This window comes from Pyxicephalus adspersus, chromosome 6 (assembly GCF_032062135.1).
Source record: "Pyxicephalus adspersus chromosome 6, UCB_Pads_2.0, whole genome shotgun sequence".
Taxonomy (NCBI): Eukaryota; Metazoa; Chordata; class Amphibia; order Anura; family Pyxicephalidae; genus Pyxicephalus; species Pyxicephalus adspersus.
In genome coordinates, this window is record NC_092863.1 from 15,898,360 (window position 1) to 15,916,049 (window position 17,690).

The 17,690-nt window shown below is 36.4% G+C and overlaps 1 pseudogene; it reads right to left on the reverse strand.

Annotated features, from left to right (window-relative positions):
* Window positions 1–269: 269 nt before the first annotated feature.
* Window positions 270–15,769, reverse strand: LOC140332403 (NXPE family member 1-like; annotated as a pseudogene).
* Window positions 15,770–17,690: the final 1,921 nt, after the last annotated feature.

Consider the following 17,690-nt stretch of genomic DNA (forward strand, 5'->3'; position numbering starts at 1 on the left):
TAAGTAGACTAAAGGTAGAAATAAAGGTAAAGAAATAGTAAGGAGCAACAAATCCATCAGGTCAAGAGAAGGAACCAAGTAGCTACCAGGTACCAGATAGTGGCAGGAAGTTCTAATTCTTCACTAGTCCCCAAAACACTAAACCAAAAACTTTTGTTTACATCTTTAAGATTTCTAGTACTTACTATACAAGTAGTGTTAGATAGCATCCAGTGTCCTTCTCTTCATTTATTTTTTTTTTTAGGATTTCAGTCAACATCTACTATAAACTAGCAAATATATGTTAAAAACATATATATTTGGTCTTGGACAACATTTTCTGGGGGATGAACATCATTTGTATTGTACGCAATGGTCATGTCCCAAGCATCAACCACAGGAAGATCATTGAAAATGTTCTTAACAATAAGCCTGAATAAGTCTGAATATAGCCATGGAAGTCACTAAATCTCTCGGCATCTGCACTTATCTGTCCGGTGTTCTCTGCTTTAATAATAACTTTTGTGTCTGGACTCCGTAAGAAGAGACGTTGCAAAGCTTTGCGCACGTTAATAACTCTTTTGATGAAGAGGTGGATGGGGAAAGGTCTGAAGTGTTGGCCAAGGCAGATAACAATGACATAGTGTGGACCTCCATCCAGCTGGTCTATTTGCTCATTTACATAGTGGTCATCTTTTACGGAGTAAAACTGACTTGCAACAATTGGGTGGTTGTGTTTTTTCCACTGTAGTCTGATGTTCCTCTGCTGATCGACTGATAAAAGCATAGACTCCAATCCTGCTCGATGTAGATCAAAAGATTGCAGTCCTAGTTTAAAAAATGGGAAGGCATGGATTAAACTGTGTTTGAACTTGGATGGCATTCTTTTTTTTTATAACTATACAACCTATAACTAATAAACAAGTTTATTATTACCTTTAAATGTTTTCAATAAATACAGATACCATTGCTGTAAAGTTGAATCACCTATGTGATAAATCATTTTGTCCTTCATACATGTGTACATTTGTTCATGGAGTGTGAAGTTGGCGATGTTACAGAATGCAGGTCTCCATTTATTCTGTAACACGAAACCACTAGGAAATGGAGATTTCATCCCAATCTTGCATTGTTCAAGATGTCGCGGAGATAATTCCAACAAACAAACAGAAATATTTGTGAAATGACTTACAGGGGTTGGTAATTATCTTGCCTAAAGTCTCATGTTCTGCACACCCCCAGAGAGGGCATAGAATTATAGAAAATGTCATTTTAGATGTTTGTAAAGCTGGGGAATTATTTACCTGTACATGCAGACACATCAATGGATTCAAAGTTTTTTGAAATTTCAATAGCAATATTTTCCCTGGAAAAAAATTATGAATATTGTATTTTATTAGCTTTCAACATGATTCTGAGGAATGTTTTCTTCTTTGCATAATATATACGACTACAGTATGTCATTTTGTGATATTAAAACTATGATATGGTCTCTGTTCCAATATTGTTATACTTACATCATCTACACACAATTACCTCTCTTGCTGGGATCTTTGACTGCAAGTTTTCTATAATCTCACGCTCTGGTGGGTGTAAGCTGGATTCATTAATGGTCAGTGCTTCCTCTGGTATTTGGATACTTTGCTAAGATTGCTCCATTTGTTAGCAAAAGAAGACCTTTGGACTCACAAATAGTCATTATTGTTTGGCTTACAGAGCCACCTTTGTGTTCCAATAATTGTCAGAGTGGCTTATTATTCTCTTATGTGAGTATATTTAGTTTTCAATAATAGGGAGTTGATCATTTTAGGTAAGAATCAGCATTGTCCTTCACTCCTCTCTAACTGATCTCTGAAAAAAATATTTTACATACCTGCTACCATAACCCATGACATTTTAGTCCAGATTTTTTTTCTTATGCTTCCTTGGATGTCCAGATCACTGCGTACCTGACACTTTCTGTTGGCTGTCTGCACCAAAGTCCTCTTCTGAATGAACCAGAAGATTATGTCAATGACATGAGATGGACAGGAACTGGGCAGTGCAGGCACCATTTAATCAGTGGGACCTTCTCATGGAGGTCGTTGGGGGACTTGGACAGTGGGTTATTCTTCCGTTTAAAGTATGATCTTTGCATGGGGTTGAGCTTTTAAACATGATTCAGTGTATTTTTTGTTGCAAGCAATGTAGGTACCTGTATATGCTTTTATTTTTACTACTGTCCAACAAATATATATATAGTATTAATTCCTTGTGCAGTTAATATGTAGTTTTTATTGTGGAATTTAAAATTGTTTTGGATGTGTACTGACCTGTTAAAGAGAGATTTTTCAACTGTGCTTAAAAAGGAGAGATTTCGGGTAAAAGACTGAAGATATATTAATGACCTACAATGAAAAGATTCCGGTTGAATGCAGTAAAAATATTCATTGCCTTCCTTTCTGTATTCACATATATTCCTCTTTGTATCCAGTTGGAATCCACATTTAGACTTTACTCGATGAGTTCCATTTGTAAAAGTTCCTACAAAGTAAATAAGACCAAAGCCCCAGTTCCTTGCTTTCCACAATGCTGAAACAGCTTCACTTGAATGGTGGAGAACCAATGAGAAGAAGATCTTTCCTTCCCAAAATAAAGTGAAATAAACATGATAGGTTCCATTTTTAAAATCTTCAAATCTACCAGATGCGGAAGCCTTGAGATCTGGAGAAAAAATCCTAGCTTTTATGAAATCTCCTCCATAGGTTTTCCTGTTACCCAAATCGTCAAACTTATAATGTACTTATAATATATGTGGGGGAGCATATTGTAGATATACACTAATCAGTGGTTAATACTACCAAAACTGATCCATAAAAGGACAACCAGTGAGCTGGTAGAAGGGTCATGGTCTCCCTAGGTCCACTGATATATTGGGGGGGAAGCTAACCCCTCTTTTCTGATCCCAGATAAGAGCTACTACAGCACAAATTGCTGTAAAACCAAATGCTGGCCATGAGGAAAAGATGATACCAGAAGACACAGATGTAAAAAATATCAGAACATGGGCATGTAAATGACAGAACTGGACTATGAAGCAATAGAAGAAAATGGTCTGATCTAGATATGGATGGTCATATGTGTGTATCATTTACCTGGGGAAGAAATGGCAGCAGGATATAATATGGAAAGAAGGCAGGCAGTGGAAGACAGTATGACTTTGGAGGCATTGTGGAGTCCATGCCATGATGGGTTTTGGCACAAGTAGGACCTAAACAATATTAGCCAAGCAGTTTTAACATTTTAAGTAAGACTAGTAGGTAAATCCCAATTCACTGCCTGTTCATTGTAATCACGTAGCCTCGAAGCAGCACACCAGCTGTACTATTTCAGCCCATTGGACCTCATTAGCACAAGGTTACTAGTTGTGTCAGGATATTGACTTAATTAGAGCACATAGTTCCATGGGGAGACTTTAAGGCAAATGTGTCTCGGATACATATGCAAATATTTTACACTAAGAAAATGGATATTATTTTAATAGATTTTTTTGTGCACACCCTTTATCAAGCACGTGGATAACCACTTGGGTTGACTGTGGCCTGCACAACCACATACCTTGTATGCTTATGCCTTGTGTGTCTATACCTTCCTAGCACTGACTTTTTGTATAGGGATTATTGGAAAATGTCCAGAAAACAATTTCCTAACTGGTTTTGTTCTTTCTGCCTAAGCTAGACATATCATAGACCTACATGACTGCACATCACAAGTTGGGAAACATATAAAACTTTTCTCACAGTAGCTTTGCTTTTAATGTGGCAGCATGACATGTCCAGTATAGTTTAAAAATACTATATTCCTGGATGACATTGTATTCTATTATATCCTTTACAAATATGTCTGGGTGCCATTGACTTACAAAGTATTAGGATCAAGTTGTTTGCAACCCAACCAGGCAATAAGCATTCTCAGAAAGGACCCAGCTTGCTATATTTAAAATCCACTCAGTTAATTTTTTTAGCTAGTCAGAGGGAATTTGTCTGATTTCTTGGCTGATGAATATCCAATGTCATCTGCATGCAATTATCCCAGCAGCCATGATCTTCCAATAAGTAATGGTGTAATTGAGTCTAAACTACAATATGTAATGAAAAGGAACAATTTCATTAGCATGTAAAAAAGGAAAGCAAATATATAGATGTATAGATAGATTATTTATTATATTTTATTGGTTATGGCATACCTTTGTGAAATGATGCACTGCAAAGATTAGCAACCAGATGATAATACATGCAACAACCAGAAAATACTTTTGTTTACATAAAGTAGTCATCACGGCTACATAAGCTGAAAAAATAGATGATTTCTACTATTCATTCCCACGCTGTTATATAACATTTGATAAAAAGCAATATAAATACATGAAGACAATAGACCCCCCAAGCACAAAAAGATTGGGGTGGTTCTGAGATCAAATTTAGCTCTGTAAATGACTAACTGCTCAGTATTTTTAGGGCTGCAAGGACCACCATTTAACCTAGGCAAAATTGGAATTTTACATTTAGCTGGAAATAATATGCTGATCTCAGTTGATATCGTTCCCCTGTTGCCCCTTGGACAACAGCAATCACACTAAGCGTGGGAGGGGTAGCACTGTAAACCAATATCTAGATTAGGACTATTCATCTCCAGCCCATGAGGACCATATACAGGACAAGAGTTTGATGTAAATGTTTATTTTCTGACTCTGTAAACAATAACTTACTAAATTTACTGTTGTTTGGTGGAGCAATACTAAAATGTTTGGATCCTGTATTTGAAAACTAGAGTTGGGCATCCCTGTTCTAGACATTTTAACAGACTTAGAATCAATAATAATTTGACTCTCTTCAATAGACTTCAATTATGTAGGCGGAATTATCAGTAAATTGCAGTGTCAATATTTAAGATTAAGGAGGGAGCTTATTTACTCTTACCCTTTGAATAATTTGATGAATGCAGAATGCCCTTTTTTCATTACAGTCTCTACAGTGTCAACCGAAGACTTATTTTTAATATTATAAACCTCCAGGTTCTCTTATAGCTGATTACATTATTAGAATAGTTTTTTTTCACACTTAAGGCTTTATTAAGGCAAAAAAGGGAAAAACATACAGTTCAAGTATTATAAAATAACATACACAACCAACAAGAATAAAACATAAAAAGGCAGTAAAATATAAGGGGGATATCAAGATGATCATCATTACGTAGACATCAAAAATATCATACAAAAAAAACAAGGGGTAAAGGGGAATTGGTAAGTAAACCTGAAGGTAACGGTAACCTAAAAATACAAATCAAGAAACTTTTACAGGAGATTTTTATTGGCATCAGAAAATATAAACATAACCCACAATGTCCAGGTCAATAAAATTTGTCTACTAGGGTTAGCAAAATGGCCTGAGATTCTCCCATTAAATTTATTTTAGTAATTTTGGAAAGCCAGAGCTTTTCTGAAGGGACATTAGTTGAGTTTCAAAATATTGGAATGAGATCTTCATATGTAAGGTTAAAGACAACATATAGTGTTTCAGGGACAAGTTCTTCATATGTAAGAGACATGCCTCTGGGGCGTAATTTTCTGACATACCTGAAACTTTCCTTCTCCAGAAACCCTGAATCAAAGGACAGTCCCACTAAATATGTATCACAGCACCAATAGCCTGACCACATCACCAACAGATATGGAGTGTGGACATGCCAATGACAGTCAAAGACGTAGTTTAGATTGATGTCTCCTCTGCAAGGGACATTGTGAAGTGGAACATCAATCTACAGATCATAGGCAGAAGCAAATTAATCCCAATTTAGGCAATTTAAGCAAACTGATTTCCCATCAAGATTAGTTCATCTTACCTTGTATATCTTTTTATTTCAGCATCAAACAATGGAAAATTAAAAGTCACAGTTGTTACTTTGCAATGGTCACAGTCGTCATAACTGAGTTAAGGTTGAAGCCTGCTATTTACTTTATGTCTGGGAAAAATCTAGGTGGTGACACATAACTACAAAGTGTGCAAAAAAAGACATCTCAGCTTAAGATGGTTAGTAATTGTTAAAGGGTATAGAAAGTGCAAAGTGTTGTAACCCAGAGAATTTGGACAAGATCTTACTACAGCATGAAGCCAAATGGATTTTCACGCTAACCAGCGATACCATATACATGAGACCAGTTTGCCTCAAATTTTTTTACTAGATAATACCCAGTCCCCCAATGTCGAACTATGGTATATATGGGATGTAAAATTTCTTAAATTGTTTATATGGTATATACGAAATGTAAAATTCTTTATATTGTTTAACTAATTGAATGCTTTTCCTATTACTTCTTCTAAACAATGCTTTACTGTACTTACTGTGTTGTGTATAGGAAGGAACCATTGATATTGGAATGTACAAACTATGTCTAATAAGAAGTATTTCATTCATAACATTCACTAGCACACTCACTATTATCACTCACTGTTATTCTTTACACTAGTATTTTAGAACTCTGTGCAGACTTCCTGACCTGCGGGGACAGGGGCATCGGTATCTTTATACCGATGTGCTTTGAGCTGATGGGATTGACAGTGTCACCCCACCATGCCACGTCCCCGCATGCGTTCATTCATTTGGATGGACGCACTTTGCCGTCCACCGTGAATAAATCAGATGCACCGAGCTTCGGCAATAAGCCGGGATCCCCTGCATCAGATTTCCTCCCTCACCCTTGGCGTTCCGGAAAAGGTATTGTTTGAAAATGTCTTCGGTGTGTGTTAGAGCAGTGGTCGCCAACCTTTTTGGTCCCACGGATCACTAAAATTATCGGTTCCTGACCGTGCATGCGCAGGCAGAAGGGTGTCACTCAAATGGGAAGAAACTTCCCCCAGAGTGACACAATTATGACATAAATTGATATGTGCAGAGAAACGGGACTTTAACGGCATATTTAAAACTCCTAAAACTTTTTATTGGTACATCATATTAAAAAGTAAAGTAGGAGACATTGATTTTTGCAGTGCCCCAGAATGGGAACCACTGTGTCCCTATATTACAATATACAGACATACATCCACTTTTTCATAAAAGTATCAACATAAATACATAATTAAACATTATAGCAAGTCTCACAAGAAGTGCCAGTGTATCATCAACGCGTGTAATACCACTTTTTCAGGATGAAGCTTAATGAGACCTGAAATTCAGCAAATATAACATGAAAATCCTGCAAATTTGCTTAATAATTTGTTTTTTATTTGTCTTTAATATACTTTAATACTGGTAAATATAATGATACAGCATAAAATCAAATTCTAGTATAATTTTCCAAGCGCCAAAGCAGGTTCACACAGGAAAGGAGAACAGAAGGGCGATAAGTGCCAATAAACAGGAAGCAGCAACCAAATGGTGAGACCTATAAAGTGTATTATAGTCAGTCATTTCAGATTAAAGTCACAGTTCCCACAGGATACTTTACTGAGCTGTATATTTCCATATAGAACAAGAACCCTATAATAAATAACGTATATAATTCAAAGGGATATTAGACAGACAATATTTGTCATAAAAAGACCAGCATATTTTACTTAGCTGAATGCTATCAGTGAAAACTCTGTATGTTCCAAGGAGCCACAATGTTTGTATTGAGGGAGGGCAGGTTATGTTCAGGGACACAGCCCGCCCACTACCCTGAGCCATGGAACGGCACAGGGGATGTGGTCCGCAGCTCTGGCCGGTGCGTCACCCCAGCGGGGTCCTTCTCCTGAACCCTCTCGGGGCTGCACCGGCCAGAACCAAGGACCCCCAACATTTTTTCGTGGACCACTGGTTGGCGACCGCTGTGTTAGAGTGAACTTTAAATCCCTCCACAGGAAAAACAACATTACAGAAGATATCCATGGAAATCCGTGTTTGTTTTAAACACCAAGGCTACATACACATGTGCAATATTTGTAGTTGGAAAGGATCTTTCACGATTCTTTCCAAGGACTGCACAATGAACGAGCACTGTACATACAGCACCGTTCTTCTCTATGTAGATAGGAGGGGGAGCCGATTATCGGACGAGAACCATTGCACGTGTGCCTAAGCATCTGACCTGCCTGATCTCAAGCTTTTTCTTCATCGGGATAAAAAAAAAATTCCAATCTCACACATGCGCAGTGAGATCATAATATTTTTGTCCATCTACGTCACCTGATCTCACGCCTATGCAAATCAAGATTGAATGATGTAGAAAGAAAGTGGAAAAAGGGCAAAGTAGATGGCGGCACCTGGTGCTTCCTCCGATCCAGGATGAAGGAGGATACCAGGACGATGTGAGACCAGATCCAGTAAAACCTCCCGAGGGATCAAAGGATCTGTGAAGGTAAAGGTGAGAGAGTTTTTTTCTCAGTATACTTCTGCTTTAAATCATTTATTCAGCATCATACCAGCCCCCCCCAACACCTACCTATGATTCCAGTGGCGGACATCAAAAGATTTTTACTCACCCCATTTTTACTTGTATGCCAAATTTACCCCTTTTAAAGTCACAGTCATAAGAAATTCTAGTGCTGATCCTTTAAGAGAGTATAAATTAATTAACAAGGTAAGGCATATTTAGATTCTCTGGGGTGGTAATGAGGGTGGAGGGCGAAAATTGCCTCAAACTTCAGATGGTTCAGCGAAATTGGTTTGCCGGCAAACTGATTTTGCGAAACCATCGGAGGATCAAGGAAATTATAACAGGAGGATTCACAGGGCATTACCATGATTCCCTGAGAATCTTCCTGTTTGCGATCTCTGGGGCACTAGAGGTTAAATAACCTCTAGTGCCTCGGGATTGCACACTGTTCTCAATGAATGCAGCCACGACTGACGAAGAACCTTAGAGTTACAAATGGATGCCCATGTTTCTTCCACTGAATATATATGTTGTTTTTTAAGTCAAATGCCAGGAAGGTCCTGTGCCAACCAGATTTGTGGTTGTCAAAAAATTTAAGATCTATTAAAAAAAATCCCAAAAAGCAAATTATTATTTATTTTAAACAGCTTATTTTTTATTAGTTCAATTTTAACAGACTTTTACAAATATCCACAAATACATTTTTCTTGATTTATTGTTTAGCGGATGACTAGTTTCTGAACATTTTATGAACATTTTTCAATTCAATAAAAACTTGCAGCTCTTGCAAACTTGCAGGGCCAAATAAAAAGTACTCGATCCCCACCTCTAATCTACCTCTTTTGTTTATGGTCCTTAACAAAACCCTCTAAAATTATCCCCCACCTTCCCCTAACACTTTTTATTTTCCTTTCTGGTTTCATTTCTCCAGTAATTTTGATTGGCAAGACCAGTATAATACCAGTGGAATATTGTAACTCTGACGCAAGTGCATGGGGGTGCAATCATTCCTGGCAGCAAAAATGTTGCTGGTGACCATGGGAACTGAACTGCAGATAAACTCCTAATGTAGAAACTCCATAGAGAGTTTATCTGCAGTCCAGATGACTGGAAGCACTCGCATGCGTCCTATCAGCTGTCACCGCAAGTTCCCACGCTCTCCGGGCTGTACTTATCAATGATAAGTACAGCCCGGTGACCGTGGGAACTGAACTGCAGATGAACTCCTAATGGAGAAACTCCATAGAGAGTTCATCTGCAGTCCAGCTGACTGTAAGCACTCGTGTGCCTCCTATCAGCTGTCACCGCAAGTTCCCACGCTCTCTGGGCAGTACTTATCAATGATAAGTACAGCCCAGTGACTGTGGGAACTGAACTCAGATGAACTCTCAATGGAGAAACTCCATTGAGAGTTCATCTGGAGTTCCCCTTTTTTTCTTTTAAAGTATCTTATGCCCCATGGTGCTATTCTATAAAATTTCCATAATACAATTAGGATCCTTACCCTTTATGACTTTTGGTAAGAATTCTATCCACTGACGAATTGTTGAATCTCCCATCAGATATATCATTTTGCCTGACAAACATTTATTTACCGTATTTTTCGGACCATAAGACGCACTTTTTTTCCCCCTAAAGTGGGGGGAAAATCTGGTGCGTCTTATAGTCTGGAGCGTCTAATGGTCCGAAAAATACGGTATGTTCATTAAGGGATCAAAGGAAGAACAATTGCAGTGGGAGGGGAACCATTGGTTTTTCAAGACGTATCCACTAGGAATAGGGGGGGAGGTCTCAGTTTGGCATTTTGAAGTCACATTCACAGACATTTCTGAAAAAGAATTATGTTAACTGTTAATTGTTTTTAGGTTCATTGTTTGTCCTTTTTTTAGTACAATGTTTTGTAATCCTCCTGTGTGTGACTGCTTGTATAGTGTGTTGCATGCTATCTTCTAAGCCTATGAAGCCAGGTGACCTGGATATAATTGCTTTTCATTTTTCACAATGTGGTTCTTCGCTTTATTTATTCAAATCAACCAATTATAAAAAAAATTCCTGTTCTCATTGTTACTATCTGATTGGGTATTTATAAGACTCGCCATATTTAATAAATGTTATATATTTCATTTTAATTATTAACTTCATTTTAAAATTTTATTATTCAATCATGTGTAGATAAAATCAAATTATATTTATAAATAATTTAAGTAAATCTACACATTTTTTATCACATGGTTCTTCCCAATTTACGTAAATCGTCCTCTGAATATGCAATGTATTTTTAATTTTCCAAAAATAAAATAAAAATGCAGACTTACCTGGGCATTTTACAACCTTAATGCTTCCAACTTGTTCAGGAATTTCTATGCCAAGATTGTACCTTTATTTATGCATAATAAAAAAAAGGAAAAACATTTAATGTTTCAACAGGGCTTGTATACGTTCTGTTTTATTGTATGTTTATATGGGGAGGTGTATCTAAAGCTAAAAACAAAAATGTAATATGTTGCAGCTTACCAAATTTACAGATTAGTGGCTGATTAAATAGTGGCTGAACTAGTTTTTGTAGGCTTTAGGATGTCAGTAACACATTACCAATCCGATTTGGTCATATTAGTCAAGAAATCCAACTGGATTTGGAAATAATAATATTTTATTTATGATTATATTTGGAGATCATTATTTTTATTGTGGCCCAGCCACCCAGCCAATGGGCAATGACAGGCTGGACTGTACACGTCGTACACTATATCAGTTTTTGACAGAAATTTAGTATCCTGCCTTAGAGTGGTAGCAGAAATTGAATTGTTCCTTAACTTTATCTATAATCTATAATTTATCATTACTTTATCTACTATAATTTTTAATTGGCCACTAGGAATCAAGAAACATTAAAATTGTAATCTCTCCCTTACCTAAATCACTCTGGCTAGGAATACCAATTGGTAAGACCCAATGACCTGTATAATTTAGGTATCTTACAGGAAAGCAAAGAGTGTTCTAACATTTCTGCCACCACTGATATTGCATTGCCCTTTACATGTTGGACCTGCAGACAGCACATCATAGATGCGCACATCATAGGGCATTTTGATTTTTAATGGATCTTCAGCATTCTCCTGTCAATGATTTTATCATAAAGTTGGTCCAAATTATAAGCATGGTAGAGGAAGAGCTGGTAACATAGTATGTACATTACTAGGGAACAGAACTGTTGACAGACGTTGGGGGCACCAGTGCAACAATTAATCTTTGACATCAATTTCCCAACAAACTAAAGTTTTCAGGATTTCAAATTTAAATTTAAAGCCCTTCCATCTATTCCACCACTACTTTCAACAATCAAGTGCTGAAAGAGGTGGTGTAGCTGTAAGATACAATAGTGAATTTGTCTTATCATCACAAAGACTTGCTATGCTTAATATGCATCAAAAGTTCCCTTATACCTTCCACCTCTCAACTTGCAGACCTAAAAGCAGTTGTTTGGCTTCTATGGCTATTTTTAAGCCATTTACAGCAAAGAATGCTACAACAAGGTCAGGAAAGTGATGTGGATCTGCACATTTCATTAAGATAAGAAATGCCATCTAAGTCAAACTAGAAACCCATCTCTAAGCAGGGGTGGGAGCCTTTGACTCCAATCTTCATCTATAATGCCCATTTCTGCTCACAGTTCACATTTGAGCCATGTCATTTGAAGTTTTAACGTGCAGACTTCCTGACACCAAGGATGGGGTATGTTAACAGAACATCAACACATTTGAGGGTCTTGGACAATCCACATCTGCAGTGTGATTGGATTAAGATGTTTGTGTTGTGTGTATATAGATGTTGGGGTATTTCCTACACTGATAGAACTGATGGAACAGCTTGTAAACCTTGTTGAATGTTGTAAAACATCCTTGAATGTGACTAACTACTACTAGATAAACAATTGCCAGGATAAAGAAGAGCATTTGGAGACATAAAACAGTTTATGGCTGCACTTAAATCATACTTTTTATCATCTTGCTGTATTACAGCTTATCTTATTCATATTCTCACTATCTGCTGTTACCAGTAAGTAAACAAGCCTCATTTACTGATAAGGACATCTGCTGTATGAAAGAAGTGACTCTATCTGGTCTTTTATGGAAAGTTTTGTGCAGACCTTGGTAATAACAATAATCAAAAGCAAATTAGTCCGTCTTGTTAGGGTGATCCTAATTACTGAATTTCATATTTCATATTGGTATTTAAGATGCTCATTTCTTATTTTTTGTTGATTCTGTAGATTAAGTTTCTGCTCTTTTCTACCTAGGATATATATGTTATTTATTATATATCATGAACAATACAATACAAAATCTGTGTTTCTCAACATTTTTACCTTAGGGAAACTCCTTGAAATAACTTTCAGGTCTAAAGAAACTCCTTCTATATTTACTATATCCACAGCTCACAGTACAAGTGTGGTGGTCAGAAGGAAGAAAGCCTCTTGCATTGCTGGTTATTGTGAAGAATGTCACCCATACAGATAACCAAGAAGATTATTGGTGTAAGTTAAACTGAGAGACACAAATTGAATAATTCTTAAGGGACAGTCAGCAACCTCTGGAGTCGTCTACCTGTGGTCTGCGAAAAAGTTTTGGTGGTCCACGGCTCTGACCGATGCACCGGCCAGAGCCATGGACCATGTTCCTCGTATGGATCGCAGGCCTGTGTTCACAACCTGTCCTATAGCAAGTCTGAGCCTATGATGGGAGAGTTTCTTCCCACACGGCTTCCCACACATGCGTGTTCCGGAGTCCATAAATTTAGTTGTCCGTGGGGTCCAGAAGGTTGGTGACCACTGCACTGGAGGAACCCTAGTTGCAAAACAGTTCTCTAAATGGTCTGCTTTTGTCAAAATGTGGTGTTTGGGGACATTTATGCACATTAAAAGCTTAATTTCTGTGTTTTATAATGACTGAAAATATTTTATAAAAATTACAAGTTGACGTGGTTGCATTTTTTGATTGATCAACGCTATTACAAATAGTGTTGTTTTATTGGTTTATGTACAGTATATACAAGAATGGAGGCTAAAATATGCATGCATCATGGAATCTTTGGTGATCAATGGAGGCTTGTTTTAAAGCTTAGTAAGTACTTAGTAATACCTTAAGTAAATAACTTCATCTCAAAATGCTCAATTTAGGGTAACCCCTATGTATGCATTTCTTCTTTATATAGTCAGGCCTAATTGTCCAAATGTATAGCAAGTTTGCTTAAAACAGACTGAAACAGAATTTTACTTATTTTCACTTCCTGAGAAGGAGAAGCAAAGAAGGCTTTTTGAAGGGCATGTAATTATAGCTGATAATGCAATATTTTATTAAAAAACTAAACAATGTGTGACTTAGAGTACAATTAAACACAATACAAAATATGTATATTTCACATTTATTTATCATACAATTAGGCTTGATGGTACACTTATAATCGTTATAATTAATAAGTGTAATTTTGTATAATATATCTCCTGCCCAACACGTCTTCTTTTCTTTAATTTGTGTATTAACTAAGGCTGGGCACCACTCTAGGACTACATATCCTCTTTAATTACCTCTCTCCTATGATACCTCTCTACTATTATTTTTAATTCCATAGGGGTTCCTTCTCTCTCTTCATAACAAAACCCCTACTCCTCCTATCATAAGAGTAGACCTACCACTAGCGTGGACATCCTAGGCTTTGACTGGGATGATTTCATGGCTCAGATTGAAGACAAATGTTCTTCATCAAAATATGATGAACAGAAAAACAAATCCTTAATTCAAAAGTTCAAGCAATTATTTGAAAAGAAATCCTCACATTTTTGGTTTACGCATTTAACTCTTCCCTACCATTCAAAACCCTGAATAAATTAGAAATGACTGGGAAAGGGTGTTAAAAAATTGTTCTGATAACCTCATACAAATTCCTAATAATCATTACAAAAATGAATTATTTATTTTAAATCAAGAACTGTCCTCCTTATATACTCAGAATATCAACATCATTGATTCACCCCCTTTACAAGAAAAATATAGTTCTTTAAAATTACATTTAGAAAAATTTAACACTGATATCTACAACGAAAAAGAAACAAAATTCCAAAAAGATAAATGTGCCTTTACTAAGAGAAAAGCATACAAATGGCCCTCTTCCACCTTTCCACGTCATAACCCTCCTGCCCCTACCCCTTACTCCCCACCCCATCCCCCACCTAAATCTACCTCCCCAGCTCCCACATCTTCCCATGTCTTCAAAAAAGAACCAAATCATACTCCACTCCACCACACCAATTAGCAAACCCCAACATTAACAGCCCAGACCCATCTCCTCTATAACAAGTCACCCTGATCACAGACCCATGTTTCAACCCCTCAAACTTTTCCAGTTTTCCAATTACCATTGTATCATCAAGCTTGATTCATTGTATGATAAATAATTGTGAACTATACATATTTTGTTTTGTGTATAATTGTACTCTAAATCAAACACTGTTTAGTTTTTTTAATAAAGTATTGCATTATCAGCTATTATTGCATGCCCTTTAAAAGGTCTCCTTTTCTTTCATTTGTGTAATAACTAAGGCTGGGCACCACTCTAGAACTACATATACTCTTGAATTACCCCTCTCTTATGATACCTCTCTACACTTTTAATTCTAAAACAACTTAAAGACTTTGTAAACTAAAATGCAAAATGTGCTAGTAATACTAAAGTTATTTTAGAAAGTACTTACTTGGAAAATAGAGTCTTGTTCATATTGGTGAGGAATGTATAAGGTGTGTTCTCACTTTTTAGGGATATAAAAGCCTCACAAGGTACTTCTGGAAGCTTGTTACAGGAGAAAACATCTTTATATTTCCCATCTATATATTTACACATTTTTTCTTGTGAATTCAAGTAAAATCCACATTTCGTATGAACCTCTTGGCTTTTGTTTAGGAATTTTCCTGTGTAGCTGACATAACTGGTCTCCATATTTCTTGCTTTCCACAACAAAGCTACTCCTTCACTGGGATGTATTAGCAGAATTGATAATTTTACTTGTCCTTCCTAAAATAACTTAAAATAGATATTGTAAGTTCCGTTGTTGAAGTCCTCAATGCTTCCAGAAGTCCCAGCTCCAAGGTTTGGTGAATAGATTCGGGGTCGTAGGAAATCTCCCCCATAATTCTTCTTTTCCCCTAAATAATTGAACATCTGAACCTGAACAATCAAGGTGTCTTCAACACAGTATTTAGGTTTCAAATTTAATATTATTGCTGTGCTATGGAGTGCGCTGGTGGTTTTGTTTAAATCCATGTTATACCTTTGGGGAATCGTACTGTTTATTATAGTCATTATCTCAGTTATTTGTTGGTCGATGGGTTTGGATTCCAGTGCCATGGCAATGTACCCAACAAATCCACAAGCAGGAGCCAGAAATCTATTTTTATTGAAAAAGTGAAAATTTGATAGCTGATGGGAAATGGTCAATAAGTCTCATGTTACAAAAAATCCTTATCCACAGATACATGTTAAGTATTAGGTCTACAAAAAAGAACCTACCTGACTTAAGTTTAGATAAGCGATGTAGGTAAACACCAATAAAGCTGTACAAGACAAAATAATCATATAACCTTTTCTGGTTGATTTAAACATTGTATTGGGTGTCCTGAAATAGAAGTGAGGTGAAGTAAATCATAAATGTGATCTATGATTTAAGGTATTAAAGAAAAGTCTTAAAAAGAATGGCCATTGTTTAGACAATTTCCATGCTCAATGCCTTTTGGTGGTAATTGTCCTATTTATGCTTTTTTGCTCTAATTTACTCAGCACAGGGAATCTGTGTGTATAAGTATGATGAGGCTAAGCACATGGTATTTCAAATAGTTCCCCCAACTGGCTAAATGTTTCAAAAAATCCCAACAATACCATCACAGCAATATTAAAAAACAAAAACATAGGCACTTTAAGGTATCACAAATATTTTATATATAAGTCTTCAACTAATTAAAATTCATACTTATTGTATAACAATATAAAAATATTTCTTAAAACAACCAAATAGGTATAAAATTATTTATAGTAGTCTCAGAATGTCATCTGTTCTACGCGTTTCCTGGAACTTTATCGGCTTCTTCATGAACTTTTTGAGACCTACAACTATATAGTTCATATTAAAATCATAATATATATAAAAAAAATCAACTTCTATCAATGTAAGAAAATTGTGCCACATGATTTTATTATGAACCATATAACTGTAGGTCCCAGAAAGTTTCTGAAGAAGTGGATAAAGTTCAGTGAAAAGCACAGAACATATGATATTCTGAGACTACTGCACGTTGTATACCTATTTGGTTGTTTTTAAGAAATATTTTTTATAATGTTTTATGTGAAATATTTGATGTCTTAAAAGTCCTATCTTTTAGTTTTTTTGGTGTTGCTGTAAGGACAGGTAATGTAAACAATATTTAGTACAATAACTAATAGTAGCCACAGTTATGGGATAATGTATTTTGGTTCAAGTTGTCCTTTAGGCATCGATTTTCAATGTGCTCTCCTTGTCCAAAGCTATGAAGCCTTTCCTCAAAAAGTGTCATCAACAGGTCTCCTTACTGCATTACGAGGTTCTCACCCTTCTTTGAAGCTGAGTTGAGTGCAAGTACCTTGGTAAGGTTTTTTTGATGTCAGCCACATGATTTAGATTTACGAATAATATTAATATACCAAAAAAATATATAACAACAAATTAAAAAAATTGTTGAGTGTGATGGTTGAAATATTAATTCAAATGGCCTTATAACTGTGCGTCTGCGTTTATAAAGTGTGTGAGAATAAATCAGTTAGGGATAAAGAAGGCAGAAATGAATATGCATCGGATGCACATAAATTAAATGGAAAATAGAGATCTAGTGATCCAGTTAACCTTCAAGATTTGCTTTCCCAAAGCTTATTATACGAGACGATCTGTTCTATGTATTCTTCACTGACAGTGTACAAGAAGAAGCTTTCAGTTTTCCAATTCTTGGTGACTAATCACCTATATAGTAAGTTCCAACAAGTTTAACTTGATATGAGTATTTTTTAGGCTTGTTGTAATGCGCCTGGGCACACAAACCACAGCCAACTCCAGAAAACCTTTTATCAAGCTTTTATTGCGTAGTCATAAAACAAGGCAAAGGTCATTCACAGATGATCGGTCCGATAAGCGTGATACAGATGGCTAAGGCAAAGGCAGGCCAGGAACAATCCGAGGTCAGGGCAGGCAGCAGGCAAGAGTAGTCAGAAACAAACCAAAGTCAGGGCAGGCGGAGTTCAGGCA